The 16,500-nt window shown below is 38.4% G+C and overlaps 1 protein-coding gene across 2 annotated transcripts in view; it reads right to left on the bottom strand.

Moving 5' to 3' along the window:
• Gabrg1 (gamma-aminobutyric acid type A receptor subunit gamma1) overlaps positions 1 to 16,500 on the bottom strand; it is a 75,463-nt gene that overhangs the window by 49,859 nt on the left and 9,104 nt on the right. The window contains exon 1 of one of the 2 annotated variants that reach the window (XM_032916473.1): positions 13,363 to 13,579. The exons of the other annotated variant lie outside the window; for it this stretch is intronic. The gene's annotated coding sequence lies outside the window, so the exon portion shown is untranslated. Of the gene's footprint in view, positions 1 to 13,362; positions 13,580 to 16,500 lie in introns of those variants that run through there. 2 annotated transcript variants of the gene reach the window in all.

Genomic DNA, 16,500 nt, shown 5'->3' on the forward strand with positions numbered 1-16,500 from the left:
GGAGAGATACCTTACCGCCTGGTCAGGTGGGCACTCCTGAGGCTGCAGAGCAAAGAGACCACCAACACTGCCCACCCTGCCCACATCCCTGGCCCAAGAGGAAACTGTATAAGGCCTCTGGGCTCCCGTGGGAGGAAGGGCCCAGGTGAGCAGGAGCCCTGCCTGAGACCCCGCCGGAACCTGAAGGAAACAGGCCGGATAAACAGTTCTCTGCACCCAAATCCCGTGGGAAGGAGAGCTAAACCTTCAGAGAGGCAGACACGCCTGCGAAACCAGAAGAGACTGCTCTCTACACACATTGCTGATTCCAGAGGAAAACACCGGAGGCCATCTGGAACCCTGGTGCACGGAGGCTCCCGGAAGGGGCGGCGCAGATCTTCCTGGGTGCTGCCACCTCCGAGGAGAGCCGTGGGCAGCACCCAGAGGTAACAGAGCCTCGGGACCACAGGTAAGACCAACTTTTTCTGCTGCAAGTGACCTGCCTGGTGAACTCAAGACACAGGCCCACAGGAACAGCTGAAGACCTGTAGAGGGGAAAAACTACACGCACAAAAGCAGAACACTCTGTCCCCAATACTGGCAGAAAGAAAACAGTAAAACAGGTCTACAGCACTCCTGACACACAGGCTTATAGGACAGTCTAGCCACTGTCAGAAATAGCAGAACAAAGTAACACTAGAGATAATCTGATGGCGAGAGGCAAGCGCAGGAACCCAAGCAACAGAAACCAAGACTACATGACATCATCGGAACCCAATTCTCCCACCAAAACAAACATGGAATATCCAAACACACCAGAAAAGCAAGATCTAGTTTCAAAATCATATTTGATCATGATGCTGGAGGACTTCAAGAAAGAGGCGTGAAGAACTCCCTTAGAAACACAGGAAAACATTAATAAACAAGTAGAAGCCTACAGAGAGGAATGTAAAAATCCTGAAAGAATTCAGGAAAACACAATCAAACAGTTGAAGGAATTAAAAATGGAAATAGAAGCAATCAAGAAAGAACACATGGAAATAACCCTGGATATAGAAAACCAAATGAAGAGACAAGGAGCTGTAGATACAAGCTTCACCAACAGAATACAAGAGATGGAAGAGAGAATCTCAGGAGCAGAAGATTCCATAGAAATCATTGACTCAACTGTCAAAGATAATGTAAAGCGGAAAAAGCTACTGGTCCAAAACATACAGAAATCCAGGACTCAATGAGAAGATCAAACCTAAGGATAATAGGTATAGAAGAGAGTGAAGACTCCCAGCTCAAAGGACCAGTAAATATCTTCAACAAAATCATAGAAGAAAACTTCCTAACCTAAAAAAAGAGATACCCATAGGCATACAAGAAGCCTGAAGAACTCCAAATAGATTGGACCAGAAAAGAAACACCTCCCGTCACATAATAGTCAAAACACTAAACGCTCAAAATAAAGAAAAGAATATTAAAAGCAGTAAGGAAAAGGTCAAGTAACATATAAAGGCAGACCTATCAGAATCACACCAGACTTCTGCCAGAAACTATGAAGGCCAGAAGATCCTGGACTGATGTCATACAGACCCTAAGAGAACACAAATGCCAGCCCAGGCTACTGTATCCTGCAAAACTCTCAATTAACATAGATGGAGAAACCAAGATATTCCATGACAAAACCAAATTTACACAATATCTTTCTACAAATCCAGCACTACAAAAAGGATAATAAATGGTAAAGCCCAACATAAGGAGGCAAGCTATACCCAAGAAGAGGCAAAAAACTAATCGTCTTGGCAACAAAACAAAAGAAGAAAAGCACACAAACACAACCTCACATCCAAATATGAATATAACAGGAAGCAATAATCACTATTCTTAATATCTCTCAACATCAATGGCCTCAACTCCCCAATAAAAAAGACATAGATTAACAAACTGGATCGCAAGGAGGACCCTGCATTCTGCTGCCTACAGGAAACACACCTCAGAGACAAAGACAGACACTACCTCAGAGTGAAAGGCTGGGAAACAACTTTCCAAGCAAATGGTCTGAAGAAGCAAGCTGGAGTAGCCATTCTAATATCAAATAAAATCAATTTTCAACTAAAAGTCATCAAAAAAGATAAGGGAGGACACTTCATATTCATCAAAGGAAAAATCCACCAAGATGAACTCTCAATCCTAAATATCTATGCCCCAAATACAAGGGCACCTACATACATAAAAGAAACCTTACTAAAGCTCAAAGCACACATTGTACCTCACACAATAATAGTGGGAGATTTCAACACCCACTCTCATCAATGGACAGATCATGGAAACAGAAATTAAACAGAGCGTAGACAGACTAAGAGAAGTCATGAGCCAAATGGACTTAACAGATATTTATAGAGCGTTCTACCCTAAAGCAAAAGGATATACCTTCTTCTCAGCTCCTCATGGTACTTTCTCCAAAATTGACCATATAATTGGTCAAAAAACAGGCCTCAACAGATACAGAAAGATAGAAATAATCCCATCGTGCTATCGGACCACCACGGCCCTAAAGCTGGTCTTCAATAACAATAAAGGGAAGAATGCCCACATATCGTGGAAACTGAACAATGCTCTACTCAATGATAACCTGGTCAAGGAAGAAATAAAGAAAGAAATTAAAAACTTTTTAGAATTTAATGAAAATGAAGGTACAACATACCCAAACTTATGGGACACAATGAAAGCTGTGCTAAGAGGAAAACTCATAGCTCTGAGTGCCTGCAGAAAGAAACAGGAAAGAGCATATGTCAGCAGCTTGACAGCACACCTAAAAGCTCTAGAACAAAAAGAAGCAAATACACCCAGGAGGAGTAGAAGGCAGGAAATAATCAAACTCAGAGCTGAAATCAACCAAGTAGAAACAAAAAGGACCATAGAAAGAATCAACAGAACCAAAAGTTGGTTCTTTGAGAAAATCAACAAGATAGATAAACCCTAGCCAAACTAACGAGAGGACACAGAGAGTGTGTCCAAATTAACAAAATCAGAAATGAAAAGGGAGACATAACTACAGATTCAGAGGAAATTCAAAAAATCATCAGATCTTACTATAAAAGCCTATATTCAACAAAACTTGAAAATCTGCAGGAAATGGACAATTTCCTAGACAGATACCAGGTACCGAAGTTAAATCAGGAACAGATAAACCAGTTAAACAACCCCATAACTCCTAAGGAAATAGAAGCAGTCATTAAAGGTCTCCCAAAAAAAAGAGCCCAGGTCCAGACGGGTTTAGTGCAGAATTCTATCAGACCTTCATAGGAGACCTCATACCAATATTATCCAAACTATTCCACAAAATTGAAACAGATGGAGCACTACCGAATTCCTTCTATGAAGCCACAATTACTCTTATACCTAAACCACACAAAGACCCAACAAAGAAAGAGAACTTCAGACCAATTTCCCTTATGAACATTGACTAAAATACTCAACAAAATTCTGGCAAACCGAATCCAAGAGCACATCAAAACAATCATCCACCATGATCAAGTAGGCTTCATCCCAGGCATGCAGGGATGGTTTAATGTCGGAAAACCATCAACGTGATCCATTATATAAACAAACTGAAAGAACAAAACCACATGATCATTTCATTAGATGCTGAGAAAGCATTTGACAAAATTCAACACCCCTTCATGATAAAAGTCCTGGAAAGAATAGAATACAAGGCCCATACCTAAACATAGTAAAAGCCATATACAGCAAACCAGTTGCTAACATTAAACTAAATGGAGAGAAACTTGAAGCAATCCCACTAAAATCAGGGACTAGACAAGGCTGCCCACTCTCTCCCTACTTATTCAATATAGTTCTTGAAGTTCTAGCCAGAGCAATCAGACAAGAAAAGGAGATCAAGGGGATACAGATCGGAAAAGAAGAAGTCAAAATATCACTATTTGCAGATGATATGATAGTATATTTAAGTGATGCCAAAAGTTCCACCAGAGAACTACTAAAGCTGATAAACAACTTCAGCAAAGTGGCTGGGTATAAAATTAACTCAAATAAATCAGTAGCCTTCCTCTACACAAAAGAGAAACAAGCCGAGAAAGAAATTAGGGAAACGACACCCTTCATAATAGACCCAAATAATATAAAATACCTCGGTGTGACTTTAACCAAGCAAGTAAAAGATCTGTACAATAAGAACTTCAAGACACTGAAGAAAGAAATTGAAGAAGACCTCAGAAGGTGGAAAGATCTCCCATGTTCATGGATTGGCAGGATTAATATAGTAAAAATGGCCATTTTACCAAAAGCGATCTACAGATTCAATGCAATCCCCATCAAAATACCAATCCAATTCTTCAAAGAATTAGACAGAACAATTTGCAAATTCATCTGGAATAACAAAAAACCCAGGATAGCTAAAACTATCCTCAACAATAAAAGGACTTCAGGGGGAATCACTATCCCTGAACTCAAGCAGTATTACAGAGCAATAGTGATAAAAACTGCATGGTATTGGTACAGAGACAGACAGATAGACCAATGGAACAGAATTGAAGACCCAGAAATGAACCCACACACCTATGGTCACTTGATTTTTGACAAAGGAGCCAAATCCATCCAATGGAAAAAAGATAGCATTTTCAGCAAATGGTGCTGGTTCAACTGGAGGTCAACATGTAGAAGAATGCAGATCGATCCATGCTTATCACCCTGTACAAAGCTTAAGTCCAAGTGGATCAAGGACCTCCACATCAAACCAGACACACTCAAACTAATAGAAGAAAAACTAGGGAAGCATCTGGAACACATGGGCACTGGAAAAAATTTCCTGAACAAAACACCAATGGCTTATGCTCTAAGATCAAGAATCGACAAATGGGATCTCATAAAACTGCAAAGCTTCTGTAAGGCAAAGGACACTGTGGTTAGGACAAAACAGCAACCAACAGATTGGGAAAAGATCTTTACCAATCCTACAACAGATAGAGGGCTTATATCCAATATATACAAAGAACTCAAGAAGTTAGACAGCAGGGAGACAAATAACCCTGTTAAAAAATGGGGTTCAGAGCTAAACAAAGAATTCACAGCTGAGGAATGCGAATGGCTGAGAAACACCTAAAGAAATGTTCAACATCTTTAGTCATCAGGGAAATGCAAATCAAAACAACCCTGAGATTTCACCTCACACCAGTGAGAATGGCTAAGATCAAAAACTCAGGTGACAGCAAATGCTGGCGAGGATGTGGAGAAAGAGAACACTCCTCCATTGTTGGTGGGATTGCAGACTGGTACAACCATTCTGGAAATCAGTCTGGAGGTTCCACAGAAAATTGGACATTAAACTGCCTGAGGATCCAGCTATCCCTCTCTTGGGCATATACCCAAAAGATGCCCCAACATATAAAAAAGACACGTGCTCCACTATGTTCATCGCAGCCTTATTTATAATAGCCAGAAGCTGGAAAGAACCCAGATGCCCTTCAACAGAGGAATGGATACAGAAAATGTGGTATATCTACACAATGGAATATTACTCAGCTATCAAAAACAATGAGTTTATGAAATTTGTAGGCAAATGGTTGGAACTGGAAAATATCATCCTGAGTGAGCTAACCCAATCACAGAAAGACATACATGGTATGCACTCATTGATAAGTGGCTATTAGCCCAAATGCCTGAATTACCCTAGATGCCTAGAACAAATGAAACTCAAGACGGATGATCAAAATGTGAATGCTTCACTCCTTCTTTAAAGGGGAACAAGAATACCCTTGGCAGGGAAGAGAGAGGCAAAGATTAAAACAGAGACTGAAGGAACATCCATTCAGAGCCTGCCCCACATGTGGCCCATATATATACAGCCACCCAATTAGACAAGATGGATGAAGCAAAGAAGTGCAGAAGTGTAGATCGCTCCTGAGAGACACAGCCAGAATACAGCAAATACAGAGGCGAATGTCAGAAGCAAACCTCTGAACTGAGAATAGGACCCCCGTTGAAGGAATCAGAGAAAGAACTGGAAGAGCTTGAAGGGGCTCGAGACCCTATATGTACAACAATGCCAAGCAACCAGAGCTTCCAGGGACTAAGCCACTACCTAAAGACTATACATGGACTGACCCTGGACTCTGACCTCATAGGTAGCAATGAATATCCTAGTAAGAGCACCAGTGGAAGGGGAAGCCCTGGGTCCTGCTAAGAATGAACCCCCAGTGAACTAGACTGTCGGGGGGAGGGCAGCAATGGGGGAGGGTGGGGAGGGAACACCCATAAGGAAGGGGGGGAAGGGATGTTTGCCCGGAAACCGGAAAGGAATAACACCAAATGTATATAAGAAATATTCAAGTTAATAAAAAAAATAAATAAAAAAAAAAAGAATGTGACCTTCTCTTGAAACATAATTGCAGTCTAATCTCTCAGTAAGTTAAAGGTTTTTCACCCTAGTTAAATGGTAAACTTTGATAAACAAAGTTTTAGTGAGTTATATTATTCCTTCAATATGCAGCAGAAAACCTTATTTTATCTCATTATATAAAAGAAATTTAATTAATTCTAATTTCACCACACCTTGAAGCTATCCAAATGAGTTTTGGGATTTTTTTAGAGTATTTTAATATCATGGTAGTCTTTCTTGTATAGTGAAAAATTCCATTTTTGAAACATAATTACTACATTCAACTGGTTGTGTAGATCTTGTAAACAGTTGGGAGATTACTGTAAAGTCGACATATTTTGGGCAACAATAGGAAGTAAGAATTCATTACTAAATTTCCTTTACTAACATTAGAAGTTTTCTGGACTCATTCTCAAAGAAGTCTATAAGCAATTTAAATTCATGCAAATGCAACCTCAAAGAGTCTTTGAGTCTTGCTTACGCAATTTTCCTAATTGTGTACAATGATAATTAACGGTTTCATTATTATTATCAGCTACTGTACCTACTAAATACCAATGGTTTTAAGTACCTTTGCCTACCGTTATATTGTGTTGGTTTCTTTGACATATATATCATTTAATATGCATTAATTCTGGGGAAAACACATACATCCTATCTCATAGATAAGAAAGGGTTTGATTTACAGTATGCATTATGAGTTGAATAATACAAAGCAGATTTTTATTTTTTTGTTTCTAAAAAATTTGTATAAGCTAAAAGCAGCTTATCCTGAAAAGGTGGCGGGATGTGAATTTGCTAATTTGGAGGAACATACAATAAAAGGTATACATGAAGCTTTTGAAAAATGTAAGTCTAGGATGCTTCCTTGCCTATCCTTTGGTTTCAAGAAGGTAAAATAATAACCTCAAGGAATCACATTTCTGAAAGTGTGAATATTAAGGAATCACACCTTCTCTGTGAAAAAAAGGCTTCCTAAGGAGCTTAGTCTCCTACACACAGTTTTCATTCATTTAAGGAGAAATTACCATGTCTTTAAAATGTGAGAAATTCTGGAAAGGGGAAAGACAAATAGCATGGTGTACTTGACTTTTGAAGATTTCTTTTTTTTTTTTTTTTAGTATAGAATAGAGTTTATTCAGGGCATGGGGAGGGGGTTTGAGGGTAGTAAGACAGAGAAAGAGAAAGAGTAGTCAAGAAATAGAAGAGTAGAGGAGTTGAGCATGTGGAGACAAGGGGGAGGGGAATGGGGAGAGAGAAGGGACAAAGGGGAAAGAGGCTAAGAGCAAGAGAGCAAGAGAGAGCAAGAGAGAGAAGATTTCTTAAAACAGAGCATATGTAGTCAAACAAATAATACTGAAAAATATAATACACAATAGAGTTTATTGAGTTAAGAAACAGCAGACATTTTATAATATGAGTATGTCTTAGTAAATAATTAAATATTCAAATAATAGATTGTTCATGTGTCATCAATTAATCCTTATAAATAATCTGAAAAACAGAGCTAGGAACTTAGCAAAGCAGCTGAGAACTCCAGCATGTGCCTAGCATGCAGGAGGTCTTGAATTCATTCTCTACAATTATTTACCAAAACTATAAAAATACAGCCTGAGCACAAGAGTATATGAATATAACATTAAGCAGTTTGTCTATCATTTATGTTTAAGGTGATTCTAAGTATTTAGTAAGAAAACAGGTAATATATATACTCAATACTTTATACACGTGAAAACACAGACATTATTCTTCATTTAATAGTATTATATAATTTTCCAATATATAATTTATAATATTAATGAATCGAAAGGGCCTAATATAGTAGAGATCACAGCCTAAGAATGAACTTCTGCTTTGTCTATACCAAAAAGTGTTCTGAAATGAATTTCTAACCATAAAATATAAATAATTAAATGGAGCTTTTTTCTGGGGAGAGGCAGAACATTATCCTGTCAGCATTATCAGGATGGCCCTGAAATCCACTGATAGATTCCCTGTCCTGACAACATTGCTCTCCGTCCTATCCTGCTGTAGGCACCTGGGAGCAGCACTGAGACTATACAGGCCCTAGCTACTGTAAGGCAGTGCAGTACTGAACCTATTCTTGTCTGATGCTTCCCTTTCTAAGGCATCCTGTCCACTATGCCTTTCTTACAAGTGTATTCTCAACACATTCCATCTAAACTTGTCTTCACCTTCTAGTTTCACAGGTGTCAAGCAACTGTTTTGCAGGAAGCTTCTGTCTTCTATTCGCCCTCCTCACAATACTTGCTTCTCTATTTTTCTCTCAGGTATCTCTAACAGACCCTATCTCATCTTGACATCTCTACTACACACGGATGCTTCTGCATCTATGGTTAACTGTAACTAGTTAATAAAGAAGGTTTTGATGTCATATGTATCATATCTTCCTAAACTCTTTTTTTATCTTTATTAACTTGAGTATTTCTTATTTACGTTTCAACTGTTTTTCCCCTTCCCGGTTTCAGGGCCAACATCCCCCTAACCCCTACCCCTTCCCTTCCATATGGGGCCCATCCTCTAAACTCTGAAGACCTCTGATGACACATTATTGCATAAGGAAAGTACTTCGATGACTACATTACCTATTTTTTCATGTAGAAAGTGTTTTACCTAATATTTGAGAGATAATATCGGAAAAGACAAGTGGGGCTCTGTCATACAATCAAAGGAGGAGATATGTTTAACACAATGATGACATAGGTGTGCCTAAAGCGAATCAATCGACTGCCATAATCTAATTTTCATTCACAAAATGAAAATTCCTCAACTTTTCTCAGGACAAGCCTGGTTCGAACCTGTTGCTACGGAATTATTTTTAAATCCCTCTCTCTCCTCTTACGAAATGACCTACTTAGGATGATGAATTATACAGAAACTCTGTAGATAGTTCACATGAAAAGAACAGTGCGTTCTGATTCTGACACACGGTGGAGCCTCTCCCATTAATCTAAGAAAAAACAGGGTGTAATCCAGACCATCTTAATGAGTTGCCTAAGGAATTTCTCTAAACACTAAAGGAGTATTATCTGCCTGTTTCCCATGGTTTGAAAAAGAAAGATTAAAATTTCAAGTGATATCCACTGACAGGGTCATAATTTTTACATAAGTATTCTCTATATACATTCTGGACAAGGACAGAAAAACTATTACTTACTGTACTGAGAATATATGGAATAAAACCTCTGGGTAGTAATTATAATACATATTTTGTTACTGTTATTCATACTTCAAAACTTTGGGACCAACTAAATGATTACTACATCATCACAAGCAAAATTCCTATTATAGCTATGACTGCTGCTGCTACTACTACTAATACTACCACCTTTAATAAAATCATCCCAATGGCAATTTATAATATCATTATATTATTTGTGGGGATTATACTAACTCTTATTTCCTGAAATAAGAATGTGCAATAGACATTAGATGCAACATGATAAGTGTACTTGGGCAAGGAACCTGATTTGGCACCATTTAACATTTTCAAAAAAATGATATATACTCAGATATTATGACTATAAGTTTTGATCTTGTTTTCACATCAATCTATTCACTTAATTAGCTGAACTTTTAAATACTGTCATGCTAATATTAGTAAATGAAATTGGTAGATGATTTAAAACCCTTTCAAGGAAAAGTGGCTATCAAAATATATAGTTTACATATTTTACTGTTTTCATAAAACATTCAGTAAATAGAACCCAGTTAAGAGTTCTTATTTTAATGCAAATGATGTAATTTAATTTAAATATAAATATGAGACACAAATAATTTTTCCAAAAGTTCTGAATGCACACAGAGTCAGGGATGATTCTGTGAGTAAAAGTGTGAGGGCCTCCAATCAAATAAGAAAGACTGTGCTGTTTCAATCTGCACCAAGCAAACATATGATGAGATAGGAGGATGAGATTGTGGTAGAAAGATATCTGTTAGGGATTGTAAAACCATAGATAATAATGCAGTTGTTAGCTCTGTATGAATTCAACAAACATTTAAGGTATAAAACATTCTACTCTCTCTTTAATGACAGAATATTATAAAACTTAATGTTATAGCTATTTTATTTTACTCTATACGTATTTATCACTAAATGACACTATTGCATATTATATATTGGTAGACATAATCACATAAATCGTTTTGTAAATATGAGCAAGAAACACTATGTAATCCCTATGAGTGCTAGGAAAATAAGTTGCTGATAATGATACATGAGTAAAATAGAAAAATGCTGAATATATAGTACCTATTGATTTGGAAAAATTACTAAGCAATTGAGCTGGGAATTATAGTCTAGCTTCAATTTTAATACTACTTTTATAAATGATATCTTTTTTCCTTAGTATTTTTAATTGGGCATTTTATTTATTTACATTTTAAATGTTATCCCTTCCCAGGGATCCCCTCCTCAAACCTCCTATACCATCCCCTCCCCCTGCTTCTCTGAGGATGCTCCCCCATCCACCCACCCACTTTCACCTTACCACCCCTGCATCTCCCTACACTGGGGCATTAAGCATTCACAGGACCAAGAGCTTCTTCTCCCATTGATTCCACGTAAAGCAGCTGAAGTCCCTCCAGGAGTACTCTTTGGTTGGTAGTTTAATCCCTGGGAGCTCTGGGGTGGGGATGGGGGTCTGGTTGGTTGATATTGTTCTTCTTTTGTGGTTGCAAATCCCTTCAGCTCCTTCAGTCCTTTCCCTAACTCCTCCATTGGGATCCCCATGCTCAGTCCAATGGTTGGCTGCAAGCATCTGCAAAATGATGCTATCTTATTTACAATAACTATGGAGTGATTGCTGTAAGCTTAGCATATTTCTAGATGAAGAAAATAAAAGGGAAACGACAATATCCCCAGATTAAAACCCATAGAACATAGAAGGTTTAGAATATACATTAGTATTGTTCTGTTAATGAAACTGCAGGGCTTAAAGAAGTCATTACAAGTTTTTGATCCAGATTGTTCTTATGCTTTGCAGTTGCAGATCTTTAAAATCTGGACAAATGTTGCATTTTGAAAGAGTATATTGGTATGGTACTCTGTGTTTCTCAGAATCCAAGCAGAAGTAGGAAAGTGGGAGATGGTTTCCCAAGCACCACTGTTGACGAGTATGGAGACATCTCAAACATGAACTGCACAGTAAGTGTAGGGCTATACACATCTGGGGATCTAGAAAATGCTCCTTTCTGTAGTCAAGAGGTAAACTCGTCATGAAGATTCAACTGAATGGCTTTGCAGCAGATACAGGTCCTTTCTGTAAATGACTTGCACAAAACAAAACAAGACGAAATGAAATGAAATGAAATTCAGTGAGGCTGAAAGAATAGCAAAGAATAACAGCTATAGAGCACACAGCTGTTTTGACTGAAGCTCGAGAGGTTTCCTACTGTGAAAAGCCTGTCTTGACTGCCTACAAGTGTAAGTGTTGAGGAGAGTAGCTGTGCGTAGCATAATAATTACTATATTCAAAACAAAATAATGTTTTAAGGACAACTATTTTTCCTGCAGAAACTTTCATAGAGAAAACATTCATCTTTTTTCTCATATAATGTAACTCGATTATTCTTTCCCTCTGTCCCTCCCCACCTCCTTCCCAAACAAATTTGTTTATTAGAAAACAAATAAAATTTTGGTGGATAATAATTTGCAATGAATATAATATAATAATACGTAACATAAAATAAAGTCTAACACATTGGAATGGAACAAAACAAAGAGAAGGAAAATGGCCCAGAAGAAGGTATAGAAATCAGAGACCTACCCGTTTCTACATTCAGAAATCTGAATAAGAACACTAGAACTGAAAGCCATAACATATACAAAAAGTACACGATCGCATCCTTTGAAGGCCCTGTGTGTATTGACACAATCTCAGTGAGTTGATCACATGTGCCTTGAACATGGTGATGCAGGGAACCTTGTTTTCTTGATGTCTCCCATCCAGCTGGCACATCCATCGTACGAGTTTGCCTTCTGCGATTTTCTCTGAGTCCTACGGGGAAGGATCTCAGGGAGGCATCCATTTAAGGGCTCAGTGTTCCAAGGCCTTTTACTCTCTGAGTAATGTCTGCTTATGAATCTCTGTGTTTCTTCCCATCTGCTGGAAGAGGGAACTTCTCTCATAGCTAAGCAATGCCATAGGAAGTGTATAATAGAACGTCATTAGAAGTCATTTTATTACTAACTTTTTTCCTTTTAGAAGAATATTACTTCATTTTATGCAGTCTCTAGGCTATCTTGTCTCAGATCTTGGTTCTTTGTCACCCAAAGAATGTCAAATATGTTAATATCATAAAAATTCATGTAAATAATAATATGGATCTGATCAATACTATAACCTTCATAAAAGACACGTATGCCTTCAGTCTTAGGAAAGTTCACATCAGTGAAGTTGTATATACTTATTAAAATTTAACAGATCAGGAAAAAGATCGAATTTCAACAAGGGATGGGTCAGAATGGTTATCTTTCTCATCAAGGTTCTGTAGCATTTTGTTGTCACGTGCCAACTGGCTAGTGTTTTCTTTTATTAATATACTGCATTTGAATGATACTTTTGCCCCTACCCCAAGTCCTCTCAGATCCTCCCGTCTCCCAGACCCTACACACCTTACCTTATCTCATGCTCTCCCTCATAAACATAACAAAATTCAAAGAACAAAAAGTCTAATAAATAAATAAAGGCATAAACACGCACACAAGCATGGACACACATACACACACATACACACAAATTAATATCCATTTTTTTGTTGGTCAGCTATTCCTGAGCCGGAAGCCTGCCTTAAATTTTGTTGATATATCCAATGTAACACAATGAAGAAAACTGATTTTTTTCCTCCCATGAGTCTATAAAATAAATGGGGTGAGAATTTATACCTATTTTCATTCTCTATGCTGAGATTAGGTCTAGTTTGGCCAAATTTGTACAAGTCTTATGAATTCACAGTTTCTGTGAATTTGTGCTTACAGCAGTATGGTGTCTGGAAGATGCTGTCTCCTTGGGGGGTCACTGGCTCCTAAGGTCTTTCCATCTCCCCTTTCACATAGACCACATGGAAAATACTTAGCTTGTTTAGTATGCTTGAGTGCTGTTTTGTTTTAAGATGAGAATTACTAAATAGCTCAAAACACTTTGACAAAGTTGGGGGAGAAAGATACGTGGTCCTTTCTACTTTTATTGGTAGGAAAGAAGCAAAACATGTGATTACAGAAACCTAAGGAGAACAAAAGACAAAGAATGGCCCGGCACATCCTGAGCATGCACTAAACATGTAAATATTTGCCAAAAATACTAGAAATTGTCCTTATCCCATTGTCAATTGGAGATATTAAACCTGGAGGTTGATGTCACTGTGCAGGTGAAGGCAGGTACAGGATAGAATGAGTCCTGTCGTTAAGTGAGCAGGAAGGACGGACAGGAGAAAAGTTTGAGAGAGGAGGAGGCCAGAGGGAGAGGAGAGGAGCAGCAGCGAAGATGGAGGCAGATGGTAAGATTTCTCTCCGCACACTTACCGGTGGGCATGGCTATTCTTTTTTTCCTTTATTAAATTGGGTATTTCTTATTTTTTTTTTATTAACTTGAGTATTTCTTATATACATTTCGAGTGTTATTCCCTTTCCCGGTTTCCGGGCAAACATCCCCCCCTCCGTTCCTTATGGGTGTTCCCTCCCCACCCTCCCCCATTGCCGCCCTCCCCCAACTGTCTAGTTCACTGGGGTTCAGTCTTAGCAGGACCCAGGGCTTCCCCTTCACTGGTGCTCTTACTAGGATATTCATTGCTACCTATGAGGTCAGAGTCCAGGGTCAGTCCATGTATAGTCTTTAGGTAGTGGCTTAGTCCTGGAAGCTCTGGTTGGTTGGCATTGTTGTTCATATGGGGTCTCGAGCCCCTTCAAGCTCTTCCAGTTCATTTCTCTGATTCCTTCAAGCGGGGGTCCCGTTCTCAGTTCAGTGGTTTGCTGCTGGCACGCCTCTGTATTTGCTGTATTCTGGCTGGTATTTCTTATTTACATTTCAATTGTTATTACCTTTCCCGGTTTGATGTGTACAGGATTTTGTGCTGTTTACAAGGACAATTATATCTTATCAATTGGATTAGAGGTTATTGTGCGGTGTGTTCTTTCATGTGGCGATTGAATTGAGTTCAAGAGAGTGTGTGGTGACAGGATACACTGGGCCTGCCAGGGAATTGGGAAGTGTTTGTCTGGCATGGTGACAACCTGCCTTGGGAACTAGATTGGTAGAGAGATTGCTGTCGGGCTCAGAGAGTAGCAATCAGCAGTGTAGTGTGGGTTGGAGTTTAGCCGGTGAGATGCTTTGGTGACTGAGAAGAAAATATCCCACAGATGCCATGTGGCCCTACAGTGCCAGTACTAGAGCTGGATAAAAGAAATTGTTTTAGATTTTAGCACAATACAAAGCAAGTTTTTGTGTGAAGGACAGTGATAAGTGTGGAATGAAAAATTATACAGAATCTTCCACGACTGGAAAAATTTTCAAATTATAAAAAGTAAAGAAATGTGTCTGCAAATAGTGATATTTTGACTTCTTCCATTCCGTTTTGTATCCCTTTGACCTCTTTTATTATCTGATGGCTCTGGCTAGGTCTTCAAGTACTATATTGAATAGGTATGGAGAGAGTGTGCAGCTTTATATAGTCCCTGATTTTAGTGGGATTGCTTCCAGTTTCTCTCCACTTAGTTTGATGTTGGCTACTGGTTTGCTGTATATTGCTTTTACTATGTTTAGGTTTCTATTTGGAGGCATGCAGAGCTATGAGTTTTCCTCTTAGCACTGTTTTTACTGTGTCCAAGGAATCTCCAGACTGATTTCCAGAGTGGTTGTACCAGTTTGCAATCCCAACAGCAATGGAGGAGTGTTCCTCCTTCTCCACATCCTCACCAACATGTGCTGTCACCTGTGGTTTTGATCTCGGTCATTCTGATTGGTACAAGGTGGAATCTCCGGTGTGTTTTGATTTGCCACTCTTTGATCACTAAGGACTTTGAACATTTCTTTTAAGTGCTCCTCAGCCATTTGAGATTCCTCTGTTGTGAATTCTCTGTTTAGTTCTATACCCCATCTTTTGAGTGGATTGTTTGGTTTTTCTGGTGGTGAGCTTCTTGCCTTCTTAATATATTTTGGATATTAGCCCTCTATTAGATATGGCATTGGTGAAGTTTTTCCCCAATCTGTAGGTTGCCAATTTGTCCTATTTAATATGTCCTTTGCCTTACAGAAGCTTTCCAGTTTCATGAGGTCTTGGTCTTGGTCTTGTTCTAGTAGATGTTCTTAAGCTATGCACATAACCACTGGTAGTGCTGCCTGGACTCGGTGTAGAAATGAGTAAAACAAAATGCATATGGTTGAAAGAGAGTAATGGTGGAAGATGGAGTAGAAATTGGAGCAAAAAGAATGGAGAATTAACTTCAGAATTAATATGCAGACACACATGCATATTTACTACCCTTCTATTACTGTGGTAAGACCCATGACCTAGACACTTGTGAAAAACTTCATTCTGCTTGGAGTTTCTGAAGGATAAGTGTATGTGAAAGCAGAAAGCATTGTAGCAAATTTCAGAGATGAAAATAAGAACAGCATGCAGAGAGCTCAAGGCAGAAAGGCCAAACTAGAGACAGTGTGAGGCTTTGAACCTCAGTGCTTGCCCCAGTGAGTAACGTCTGTCAACATGGACATACGTCTTAAAGCTCCACAAACAGCAGCACCAAGTGCAGACAATATTAAAATACTGGAGTCTATGGGGAAATCGCTTATTAAAATGACCATTGTTTGCATGCAAAAATTCTCAGAAAACAAAAGTATTAAAAATAAATTTTAAAATTTTGCTAACTTAGCAAAACAAAAATCTATCAATGGAAATAATTTAAATCTTCAGAATTAAATCTAGTGATATGGAAAGATTTGGTAAGAAAAAAAATGACTATTTTGTTTAGAAATAAAATAGTGAAATATCTCGCAAATTGCATTGAAATTGTGATTAATTCAGTTATAAAAATAAAAATCAGATTCCTAACAGAAACTGCAGATAGAGTTAATTTTGAAAATCAATAAACTGACAACTCTTAAAGCACATAAATAAAC

This window comes from Rattus rattus, chromosome 11, assembly GCF_011064425.1.
Source record: "Rattus rattus isolate New Zealand chromosome 11, Rrattus_CSIRO_v1, whole genome shotgun sequence".
NCBI lineage: Eukaryota > Metazoa > Chordata > Mammalia > Rodentia > Muridae > Rattus > Rattus rattus.